The sequence below is a fragment of the Prionailurus viverrinus genome, chromosome C2 (assembly GCF_022837055.1).
Source record: "Prionailurus viverrinus isolate Anna chromosome C2, UM_Priviv_1.0, whole genome shotgun sequence".
In the NCBI taxonomy this organism is placed as follows: Eukaryota; Metazoa; Chordata; class Mammalia; order Carnivora; family Felidae; genus Prionailurus; species Prionailurus viverrinus.
The window spans coordinates 152,675,754-152,688,317 of NC_062569.1; the positions used below are offsets into that span (position 1 = coordinate 152,675,754).

Here is a 12,564-nt window from a genome sequence, read left to right on the forward strand (position 1 = left end):
ATAGCGGAATGGACGTGAAAACGGAAAGGATGGGTCAACTTGAATATAAATCAGCAGAATTATCTAAACTAAAGAACAGAGAGAAAAAAGTTAACATAGGCCAGGGAACTGTGGGATAATGTGAAATGCCTAATGTACCAGCAAGCAGAGACCCAGTCATTGCATTTTTAAAATGAAAATGTATATCCACTCAAAGACACACATCATTGCTAATAGCAGCTTTATTTGTAATAGCCAGAAAATCCGTGAACAGCCTAAATGTTCATCAATGGGTGAGTGGGTAACAAAATGTGATCTACCTATACAATGGCATACAAGAGAAATCAATGATCTACTGATGAAGACAATACCGTTGGATCTCAAAGTCATGTTTTAATGAGCAAACGAAACCACATAAAGAGAATACATACTGATTTATTCCCTATCAAATTCTAAAACATTCCAAATAATCTATATTAACAGAAAACTAATCCGATGCTAACCAGCCTGGTCAAGGATGGAGAAACAGAAAGTAAACGGGCATGAAGAAACTCTTGGGGGCGATGGACATGTTCAGAATTTTTGTTTTGGTGATGGTGCATAGTCTATCTACCTCAAAACTAAGTCCTAGAGATCTGCCGTATGACCTAGTATATGTAATGAACAGTACACCATCATAACATTTAACATCTACAATATGTTAAGAGTTTAGATCTCATGTTAAGTGATCCTACAAAAAAAGAAAACTCCATGAAATAGAACATCGGGAAACTTTTCGAAATAATGCATATGTTTAGAACTTTGGTTGTGGTGATGGAATCATGGGTATGTGCACATGTCCAAACTCACAAAGATGTACGCATGTAATAGGTTCTGTTTTTGTACGTCAATTATACCTCAACAAGCTAAACGCACACGCACACACACACACACACACACCCAGGACAATTTAAATGAATGCAGTTATCGTATCTTAATTTTACCACAATAAATCAGATTAAAGAATTGGTGTTTGTGCTAACCACTAGGGAGCTAGTTAAAATGAAAGTTCTGGTTCTCTAGACTTGGGATGGGTCCCAAGATTCTGCGTTTGTCACAAGCTCCCGGCAGATGCCCAAGCTGCTAGTCCAAGTTCCACACTTAGGGAGCCTGGGACCACGGGACTTAATCTAGAGAAGATGTAGCAGAGGAGAATTTTATAGCCTCCTGGAGTGTGTGATTAACATCACCCCTCCCATTCTTAGAGAGCTGTGGTGTGTCCCACAACTTCTCCTATGCAGTCTTATCAACCTGTGAGACTCTAATGGCAATAACAATCCCATCTGGCATTTACGAAGCACATCCTAAGTGTTGGACACTGTTCTCAGAGCTGTATAGGAATTTACCCGTTTAATCCTCAATGCCAAGGCAGGTACTATTATTATCCTATAACAGGAAACGTCAAAAACAAAGCACAGAGAGTCTAAAGGACTTGCCCAAGATCATTAGCCGATGCCCAGAAGAGGCAGACTCAGCCCTAGTCATCGCCCCCGTGACATTGTGCTCTGCGTCGTCTCAGAAGAATGATCATCTCCCAAATGTGACAGGTTCTGGCCTGAAAGAAAGTCAGAGCTGCTGACCCGTGTGAAGAACCTTCCCACTTTGTCATTCTTTACGGAGAGCGTTATTGTTTCAACATCAAATATTTATTGAGCACTTGCCGTGTGTCGGGCTTTATCCACAAGATGGCGGCAATCTTGCCACATTCTCCCGGAGCTATGGCATCCATTGGCAGTCTGCTTGTTGAGCAGTTTGCTGAGGATGCCAACCGCATTCCTTACCCTCCTTCCGTTCTCCTGGTTTTGGTGTTGTGTCAGAGCAGAATTTGTGCCACCCTTTTCCTTAGTGTCTCCTCGTAACGGAGCCCAGCCTGTGGGAGGGCCATGATATGAGCCTCTGGGGACTTGGGCTACCCTTTTGATCCCTGCTATCAAGGGAATGGAGTGTTGATCAGATCTCCCTGCTGTAATGGAGCTCCTAAGTGAGATAGAAGGCAGGGAAACCTCTGGAATTTCTTCCTGGTGACCCCTCAAACAGTTACGTCCAGTCAGTTTCTAGGGCGGGAGCTGACACCCTGGGCTCATTACCCATCTTCCGAGAAGTCTCATGATTGTAAATGTTGAAAACCTCCTATTTTCCTGTTGTCTCAATATCCCCACAAGTAGGCTGCAAGCACCCCACCCCAACAACCAGGTGCAGCGGGGTGATAAGGCTGGCCCCAGCCACAAGTTCCTCTCCTTGCCCTCTTGGACCATGACCTAGTGACATTCAAATGCACCAGTAAAATCCCCGCATGCTTTTTGCTGGTCTACTCCGCCCGACTTCACTAAAGACACTTGCCTGTGGTGTCACCCCCTCTTGGCTCCCTGCCCGCCTGGTGGAGCCCACCCCCTGGGTGTTCCGCCCAGGTGGCGGCTGCGTGCTGAGCCACGCCAGGCCTCCCTCCTCCAGGACCTGCAAGTATAATCAATCCCATTTACTTTCATATGCCTCTCTGTTGTGTTATTCTGTGTCCACCCAGATCCATCACCAAAGAAACCTGTCTTAAGTAACGTAACTATTCCATACAATACGCGGTTATCTCTCCTGGACTGAGGGTAAGAGGGTTCCAGGTCCCGGGGTGAGCCTCTAGCTCATCTAGCAGCAAAGCTTGCGGAAGTTGGGAGCTGAGCACAGCGTCCAAGGACATCTGTGTGATGCATTGACCGTGTCTAGGACAGCACAGGAGCCTTTCAGGGCAGCCGGAAGGAGGAGTTTCCTGAAGGGCGAGGCTGTTGATGATAAGAACAGATTAGCAAGTTACTCCAAACTGTAGATCTTCCCTGAGGAAGGGACCCGGACTACTGACCTCTCCAAGCCCTCAGGGATCCAGAAGTCTACCTCAGAGAGTTTTGAGTGTGTCAGGATTTTGTGGGTTCCACAGAGCGGAACATCAGCCGCCAGAGAAGCTGATCCAAGGGGACGTTGGCCAGGCCCACCTCCCAGCTGAGGACACGGCTTAAAAACAGCCTGGGCAGCTTCCTGGTAGTCTCGTCGCTCTTACAGAACAGTTATTTTGGTGAGCTGAGTGTAAATGAATGAGAAACACACGGATTTAATTTCCCTTGAAATTAGGGATGGGTGAGCCCAGCCACAGTTTGGAATTACTGAATGTCTCAAACTATTTTGCTCAAGTGCTTTGGGTTCAGAAAAACCAAACCCGTGGTTCTGCACAGCCTGTTTCTCCTCATCTGAGTGAGCCTTCTCGAATTTTAAAGAGGATCTGATCTGTACGTTTCAACTTCTTCACACTGCACTCATCAAGATGTTCAATAAGATTTCTCGGAAGCCTGAGAAATACGTTGTAGCTTTTATTTTCAAACACCTTCCGTAGGAAAAGGAAACAGTGGAGAAGTTTGGGAAAACGCTATGCCAGGAAATGTGGGGTCGGGTTAAAGTTCACACTTTCGGGCCTTTCTAGGACCCAGAATCACACGCCTATTTGGTACACGGTCATAACGTGCTAAAGGAGTGTATCCAAACTGCCTTGGAAAGTGCAGGGGAAGGTGGGTAAGTTCCATAAGGATAAGCTCTGGGGAGGCCAGAAAGTGTGGTGTTGGATTTCAGCTGTCAGGCTGCATATCCCTCGCAGCTGTAATAGAACAGAGCAGAGCTACGGCATCCTAACGTCACCCATCCGCATGGATCTCCACCATTCTCCAGGAAGCTCTTCGTTTTATAAGACATGGGATAAAGGGGCTGCTTATGGGCTGCTTTGGGGCGGATGGATGCCCAGAGGTGGTGAGAGAACTGTGTCTCAGGAGGTAGGCGTAGAGAAGGAGGAATGCAGCGCCCCCTTTTTTTCAGAGACGTGGCGCCAACCAAAGACTCACAGGCGAGCCCTAGAGAGCTCTTTTCGCCTGAAGCTCAGCTTGAGGTTCCAGGAGACCGAGTAAGACACAAAGGGGAGAGAGGCAATGGTCTCCCTTCTTATGGGACGGTCTGTCTGCCTTCTGTTGGAAGCACAGTAACTCACCAAACCCTAATGGACCCACCTCTGTTTATGGTGGCACGGGGCCGATCATGAAGTCCTGGACGCCGCCCAGCCAAAGAAAGGAAGGAAATAGCGGATTCCTTGGGTACCTGATAAAGTTGGTCTCAGGTTCCTGGGGGATGCCAATTTGTGGTGGGGACTTTATACAGGAAACAGTAAAAGTAACTGACAAAATCCAGAGAATCAGAGAACAAGGTTTCTTCTGGTTACCACGTCCCCATTTCAATATCCAAGCTGGGGTCTGAAGACCAAAAACAGATTACATACCTCTTTAAAACTGTATTTGTTCCGGCTTTGAAATTAGAAGACCCCAACAGGGCCACGTGGCAGTGACAATAGCAGTCGTCAACGTCCTTGGACTCCCCAACATGTCTCAGTCTCCTTTATAGCGGAGTTGAGGACACGTGACTGGTTCTGGCCAACAGAGTACCATTATGAATGATGTATATCCTTTTCTGACCAAGGTCGTTAATTCGTCTGTCCCTTCCTTCTCTTTGCTCAGGGATCTGGGACCGCAGATGGCTTAGGCACACTGGACTTCTTGCAAAGGAGGACGAAGCCTTGATTCTGAGAAGTCACTGGGATTTGTGGGTGGGAGAAGCTTGTTTGTTATGGTGGCTGGTGTTAGCTACCCTGACACAAGCTGTAACTTTTGAGTTTCTGACTTAAGATGCATCATTACGAAGCCCTGATGTTAATAAAACTGGTGATGTCACGCCAGAGTCTCAGAAGTTTTCGAAAGTGCACTGGTGCCTTCTATTAGTTATCTCGTGTCGCATAACAAATCACCTTGAGAGGGGGAGGTTTATAGCAACAAGAGTTTATGACCTCAACGTGTTTGACGGTCAGGAATGCGGGAGTGGCTTAGTTCCGTGCTTCTGACTCCAAGTGTCTCATGCGGTTGGAGGCAAGGTAGTGACAGAAACGGCAATCACGCGAAGCTCATTTGGGCCTGGAGAAGATGCCATTGATGGGAGCACTCCAGTTTTCACCGGTTATTGGCTGCAGTTCTCACTCGCTCACCACGCGGGCCTCTGCAGAGTGACCCGCATGGCGTGGAGGCTGGCGTCTTCCAGGGAGAGTGATCCTAGAGGGAAAGCAAGCAAGAAGCCACGATGCCTTCACTTGCTCTGCCTGTGACGTGGACCTCTGTCACTTGTGCTTCGTTTCCCCGCTCACAAGCAGTGAGTCACTAAGTCTAGGCCACACTCAAGAGGAGGGGAATAAGCGTGGCGTTTTCAGGAGAGTGTCAAAGAATTGGCGAACGTATTTTAGACCACATACACCCTGTCACTTGCAAACAAAGCCAATGGGAATGGAGCCATGGGTTTTACCTAAGGTTGCAGGGGAAGGGCTTCAATGAACCATCATGGATCAGGCTCATGGCGCGTAATGGTGTGACGACTTCTTCCTTGCTGTATTTCCTGGTCTCGTGAGCAAAGCAAGGGAGCTGAAGCCATTCTAGTCAAACTAAGTAGACCGGGCCCTCACCTGAAGCTGCCTACTGAGACGCCAAGGTGGGCATAGAGGCCTTGCTGGTCATTGGCTCTTGTGAATTACAAGCTGCCTTTGGCATGATTCTCGCGAAGCAGGGGCCGCGGCCGTGTAGGCAGGTAGAGGGGCAGCATCCCTCTGACATAACTACCGCCGCCAACCTTCCCGGTTTGCGTGGTGTGGTACAGCCTGCCGCTTGCTGGTCCAAACTCCAGGAGTCCACGTGGGAGGAAGAGAATAGGATAGATAGAATAGGAGGAAAGGCATCCTTCTGCACAAAACATGGCGGGCAGGTGAAGCTGGCCTTGGCTTAAGCCAAATGGCAGGAAATAGCACCAACACTGGAAATACTAGCTCCGTCTTCTACCTTTCCTCCTATATCCACAGGGTCTATGGAAGTATGCCTTACGTAATGAGCACTTTGTTGAATATACTTTTGTTCATTGAATGGAACAGCACTCATCCTGGAAGAGAATGTTCTACGTCTGTCAGACACTTCATCATCCTGGGCAAACTGGTTGCAGGCTTGCACGCTGGGGAAAGGGTGGTGAGTGCCTACATAGGGACCACATTGGGATTTAATCCACTTCTGTTGTGGCCCGTCCTTGGCTGAGCCCACTGTGGGATCTGCACCCAAAGTTGGGGCAAAGGCCAGAGATGAAGGCACAGTCAAGCCACACCTTCTCAGGCTGATGGCGTTTCAGCAGCCAGATACCATACTCTGCTTCGGCAGCCATAGAAAGCAGCCACTGGAGACAGCTGGTGAGTGTGGTCAAGCTGGCTATGCTCCATTAGTCTGCCAGGCCCTGGGAGCTACTGGCAGCCACAAGAAGGGGCTATCTCTTTAGATGCCCCCTGCCCCCCGCCAGATTAGGCACTAACGTCAGGCTCTGGGACCATTTCAGCACTCCTTCTGAGCTGCCATTAGTGAGGTTGTGAAGTCCTCCAGCCTCAAGGGACAAGAGTGGAGTTTGGTGCCTTCCTTCTAAAAACAGACAAAGAGCCAGGGAAAAATGAACTTCCTTCTCATCTGGGCACGGGTAGCCCTTGTGGTTAGAGTGTGAGACACCAAACTGACGAAGTAAGACATCCCGATTAGAGTTACAGTTTTATTTTAGCTTGAAAAAGACACTGTTTGTTTGTTTGTTTGAATATCAAGAGGAGAAAAAAACAGAGTGTGATGTCACAGAAGCCAAGGTCACTGTCAACAGTCTCAAATGCCACTGGAAAGCCAAGAAAATGAGGATCAAACAGTTTCCATTGACTTCACTCTCTTGGAACTCACTGATGATCCCCGGAGAACAGTTTTGATAAAGTAAATAATGGGTGGGGTGGGTTGAATAGAAAGTTAAGATTAGGAAATGAAACCAATGAGTGTAGATACTTTCAAGAAGTTAGTGCTATAAAGAAGACCGGAGAAAGCTGAACAGGTGAGAATTGGACAGGTTGTTGAGGGAAGATTTTGTTTTATTTGTTTGTTTGCTTGCTTATAATTTCTTTTCCTTTTTTCCTTATGTAAATGTGTATGTGTGTAAAGCCAGTATTTTGAATATGATTTAAAATGTCTATGTCTGTTTTCAATCAACTGAGTTTTGTTTTGTTTTATACTTTTTGAATTTCTTCACCTGTTTCTCACACTCTATACTCTGTTTCTTCCTCTGGAAACCACCAATCTGTTCTCTATATCTATGAGTTTGTTCTTTGTTTTGATTTGGTTTGTTTTGGAAAGTTCTACATCTGAGAGATATCGTACAGTCTTTGTGTTTCCCTCTCTAACTTATTTCAGTTAACGTAATGTCCTTAATGTTCCTCCAAAGGACACACAGTCTGAAAGTGAAAGAATGGGAAAAGATTTTCCATGCAAATGGAAACCAAAAGAAGGCTGAATAGACTACATAGATTTTAAAATAAAGCTTGTAATAAGAGACGAAGGTTAGGTGTTACACAGTGATAAAGGGGTCAATCGAACACCAGTGTGTAACATTTATAAATATTTATGCACTCAACATAGGATCACTTAAATATATAAAACGAATATTATAACATACCTAAAGAAGGAAACTGACAGCAATACAATAATAATCGGGGACTTTAATACCCCACTTACATCAATGTAGACATCATCAAACAGAAAAGCAATAAGGAAACATGGCCTTAAGTGCACACTAGACCAGATGGACTTAACAGATATATATAGAACGTTCCACCCAAAAGCAACAGAATACATATCCTTCTCAAGTGCACACAGGACATACTCCAGGAAAGATCAGATGTTGGGCCACAAGATAAGTCTTAATAAATTTAAGAGGATTGAAATCACATCAAACATCTTTTCTGCCAACAACGATATGAAACCAGAAATCAATTACACAAAGAAAACTTGAAAAATCACAAATAGGTAGAGATGAAACCACATGCTACCCAACAACAAAGGGTCAAAGAAGAATTCAAAAAGGAAATCGAAAAATACCTCGACGCAAGTGAAAGTGGAAACATAACATACTAGAATTTGTTAGATGCAGCAAAAGCAGTTCTGAGAGGGAAGCTCATAGAAACAAGAAAAGTCTCAAATAAGCAACCTAATTTTACACCTCAAGGAACTAGAAAAAGAAGAATAAATGAAGCCCAAAGTTAGTAGAAGGAAGTAAATAACGACGATAAGAGCAGAAGAAAATGAAATAGAGACTAAAAAGACAAGAGAGAAGAGTGTTTGTGTGTATGTGTGTGTGGGGGGGGGGGTGGGGGGGTGGGTGTGGGTGTGTGTTTAAAAGTTTCTCCCTGTTCCTTTTTTTCTTGCTTTCTTCATTTGTGGTTTGATGACTTTCTTTAATGGTATTCTTATATTCCTTTCTCTCTACGTTCTGTATGTTTACTATAGATTTTGGCTTTGTGGTTACCATGAGGCTTACGTGGAAGCAACTAGTAACAGACCTAAAGGAAGAAATTGACAATAGCGGGGACTTTCATACCCCACCTTCATCAGTGGATAAGGCTCCAGGATGTGATTGGCTTCCTTGAATAATTCTGTGGGCTGGCGGATGACTGAATGAAACCTACTACTCGCGGATAAGCAAGAATTGCATCTGGTCCACTTGATAAGAAATATTACCTGCTTAGGAGGACCCTATCGGCGGGAACAGAATGGAGGAATGATGAGGCATTGGGCCATTTGGGGCTCTCCTGATTTGAACTGATTTTTTAAATGTTTATTTTATTTTTGAGAGAAAGACAGAGACAGACCGTGAGCAGGGGAGGGGCAGAGAGAGAAGGAGACACAGAATCCGAAGCAGGATCCAGGCTCCGAGCTGTCAGCACAGAGCCCAATGCGGGGCTCGAACCCACAAGCCATGAGATCAAGCCCGATGCGAGGCTTGAATCCACAAGCCGTGAGATCACGACCTGAGCCAAAGTTGGACACTTTAACCAATTGAGCCACCCAGGCGCCCCTGAACAGATTTAAGGCAGCACATGACATTAAGCCTTAATTTTAGGCCTTATGCCACACACACTTCAAGTAACTGCATCATCAAAACACTCCTACAAAATATCACCATTTTACAGACGGTGAATCCGAAACTTAGCAAAGTGTCCAGTGTTAGCCAGCTGGTAAGCAGCTGAGCTGGCATTCAAATCTGTTTGTTAATCCTGGAGCCTGACCCCATAAACAATTGCTTCCAGGGCAGATGTAATCGTCCACCTTAGGAATGGACGGGGAGAGGGGACGAGAAAGAAAGCAAAGAAAGAAAGAAAGAAAGAAAGAAGAAAGAAAGAACATAAGCAAATACACCACATGCTACCCTCCCCCAAAAGCCATAAAGCTCCATTTAAACACAGTCTCTTCCTCTGCTCACCCACGATTTGACTTTTCCAGTCCCACACAACCTTCCCCAAGGCAGCTGGGTTAATAATACAGCCCCACTGACCGTTAGCAGCCAGACTCTACTTCAGATGTGCAACCTGGTACTTTAATCACTGGCCCCTGAAATGCATGCCTACAAGCCCAACTGCTCCGGACGCACTTCTGATTATACTGCCCTGGGGAAGAGAAATCATCCAAGCAGATCAACCAGCTCCCAGGTGTTGCAAAGGCCCAAGCCAAAGATTGCCCCGAATTAGTCACCCTTCTGCACATGCATGTTGGGCATGCCAACGGGGCTTGGATTTCTAGAATAAATTCCTTAGCATTGAAAGGGATCTTAAATCTCATCTAATCCCGCCCCTTCGTTGCCCAGTTAAAGAAACAAAGCTTGAGTGGTATCCTCAAGGCCACAAACTGAGTCAGGGCAGGACCTGCTTGAATCCCTTTCTTAGACCCTTTACCGACCCCCTCCTCCTGTGAGCCCTCCCGCTGTAGAGGTCAAAGAAGGCAGTTGCGCTCTTTTTCGAAGTCCCTTGCGGTTAGGGTGACCATTCGACGCAGACGTATCACGAGGGAATCTGCCGAGGGAATCCGGGAGAGAATTTTCCTCCCTGATTGAAGAAAAGAGGGAAGCAAAGAGAACTCTTTCTCTTCCCCGCTCACCTGTCTGGGGCTGAATTGTGCCCACCCCCCAAATTCTTATGCTGTAGTCCTACCCACCCACCCCACCCCCCTCCTACCATGGAAGGTGACAGCATTTGGAGGTGTAGTCTTTAAAGTGGTAATCGAGTTAAAAGGAGGACATTAGGGTGGCCCTAGACTACTATGACTGCTGTCCTTCTAAGAGGAGATTAGGACGCAGACACACACAAAGAGAAGATGATATGAGACGTAGAGAAGGGAACATCATGAGCCAAGGAGAGAAGACTCAGCAGAAACCAACCTGCCTGCTGACCTCTTGATCTCAGACCTCCAGCCCCTGAGTTGTGAGACCGTAAGTTTCTGTTGCTTAAGCGCCCCCCGCCCTGGCCCCAGTCTGCGGAACTTTGCCATGGCAGCCGAAGGATGCTATACCCCAACCCCTGCCCCCTGGCTCCTATAAGAGCCCTTGAGGACACGATGCTCGAAGCCAGAGGAAGTGTCTTTCAACCATGAGGAGACTCTCAGAGCTGCGACACAGCAACCTGGCCCGAAGCTCTGCGTTTCTGAAAGTCCCCAGCCACGGATGTGCTGCTGGGGCACAGGCTACCTTTGGGCAGTGAGGCTGTAAGGCCCTCTTGGTCGGTGCCCTGTTTGTTCAGCCTTCCAGCTCGCAGATCTGCTCTAACGTCATGCCCAGACTTCAATATGCTCGTGAGGTGTCATTCCTGGAGTTGGACTGTCCTGACGTCTCAAGCAGGATCACCGTCACACCTCAACTCCTACACCAAGCTCGTGACTTGCACTCTGCTTCCCTGGGTCCCGGGATTACCATTATCAATCACAACGTCACCCTCAAGCTTTCTCATGCTTTAGTCAAGTCCCGGAGAGCTTGATTTACGAGACAGAGTATTTGGATGGAGGCAACGTGGGGTCTATGGAGATCAGTTCAAAGTAGGGTACAGGGGTTCATGAAGCCACTGGGGGCCTCCCAGCAGGACCTTGGTCCTAGGATAATCTATGTTATGTTATTGAGTCCCTGGGCCTGGAATCAATCGGGCCCTTTGTTCTAGCTGTGTCCTAACCCTGCCACGTGCTCAAAGCCTAAGCAGCCAGCTCACCAGGCTGTCTGCACCTCTGTCACCTGCCTGTGACAGCCACCCCCTTCCCGCCCCTCCCTCCCACGAAGGAGCCGGCTGCCCGCTGAGAGCTCCGCCCCCCTTCACATACCAGCCTCACCCTTCGGGTGCCTCTTGTGACTCGCTTCCTTTCCTCACATCCCTGCCCCTCCTCCCTCCTGCTCTCCTGTCCCGAGCTTTCGCTCACCGGGCGCTCAAAGTCATCTTCTGCCTCCTAGGTTGTGCGGCGAATTCTTCTCCCAGCCTTTCTTAGTGCCTTCCACAGGCCTCTGGCTTAGACTATGCCCAAAGCCACGGTCGCTCCTTGTTTAAAACGTGTTTCTTTCCTCCCACGACCTGAGATCCTGAGGGCAGGAACTACCATTCATCTTTCTTCCACCCAAGCTTTTTTAGGGCCCTACCCTGTCCAACAGCCTCCCCAGGCACCCACGCAGCCCCAGAGGCCAGTGGGCACAGGCACTCACCTGTGTCGGGGACTTGTTCTTACTCGTTTCTTTGCTTTCGCCAACCTTCTGATCCCAGCAGCCGGAAGCTGTGATGTGACTAAGTAAAATGTGAAATCTCAGATTTATTAATCACTTCCAAGGTGCTGCACTCCCTGATAAGGATTTAATACACCCGTTTTATTAATTCTGATGACAGCTCTTATATACCTTGTATATAGGGTGTATGCTGTTTGTGTTCACGGTTCCCCGCTTTACAAATGCAGCAATGGAGTCTCAGCGTGGGTGATGGGAACATGGGAAGATTGCACAAGATCACACAGTCAGGAAGCGGTGACGCCAGAAGTCCAGAAAGAGAGCTCAAGGAAATACCAGCCCAATCCCGATTCTTTGCTGCCTTCTCGTTTTCACTGGCAGACAGGTTGGTGTGAAAGTGGGGGTTCCTTGCTCAAAGAGAGTGGACGACTGAAATCTCTGAGCTCAGTCTCCTCCTCCCTTCTCTCTGCCAAACTTTGGGTTTGCACTGCAGGATCCATGAGTCAATGTCAGCCTTCCATGAGCCCTGGCTTTCAAATAGCCCTGGCAGGGAACACTCAGTCAGGGAACACTTTCCCATACTTGGAGATCTTTACGTATGTAAATCTCATGCAGGCTCTTGTCCTAAGGCTGTGGTTTAGGTGTCTAATTGCAACTATATTTAGATGATGTGTGTAGCATAAAATGTGCTTGAGCTCAGGACCCAGCTAGAGTAACGAGGGCCAAAAGTGAAGTCCCAGGTCATGTGCTCACACTGTGTGGGGGGCCACAGGCAGGTGCCGGGCAGACAGGAGGTTAGGCCCACCACCCAGCTCAGCCTCAAGGGCAAGTCCATACCAGGGGTTTGCCTGGAGTGGTCTCCTACATAACACAGATGGTTCTGGAGACCAAGTCCCCCCGGGG

At 47.5% G+C, this 12,564-nt stretch overlaps 1 long non-coding RNA gene across 2 annotated transcripts; it reads right to left on the reverse strand.

The window, feature by feature from the left end:
* Positions 1-240: 240 nt before the first annotated feature.
* LOC125175064 (uncharacterized) lies at positions 241-12,032 on the reverse strand. 2 transcript variants are annotated; one of them, XR_007155650.1, is made up of 4 exons: positions 11,647-12,032; positions 4,319-5,138; positions 2,867-3,081; positions 241-2,789 (listed from the first exon to the last, which is right to left on the reverse strand). It is a non-coding gene; the product is annotated as an uncharacterized LOC125175064 (long non-coding RNA). The 2 variants fall into 2 exon arrangements; XR_007155651.1 differs by lacking the exon at positions 2,867-3,081.
* Positions 12,033-12,564: the final 532 nt, after the last annotated feature.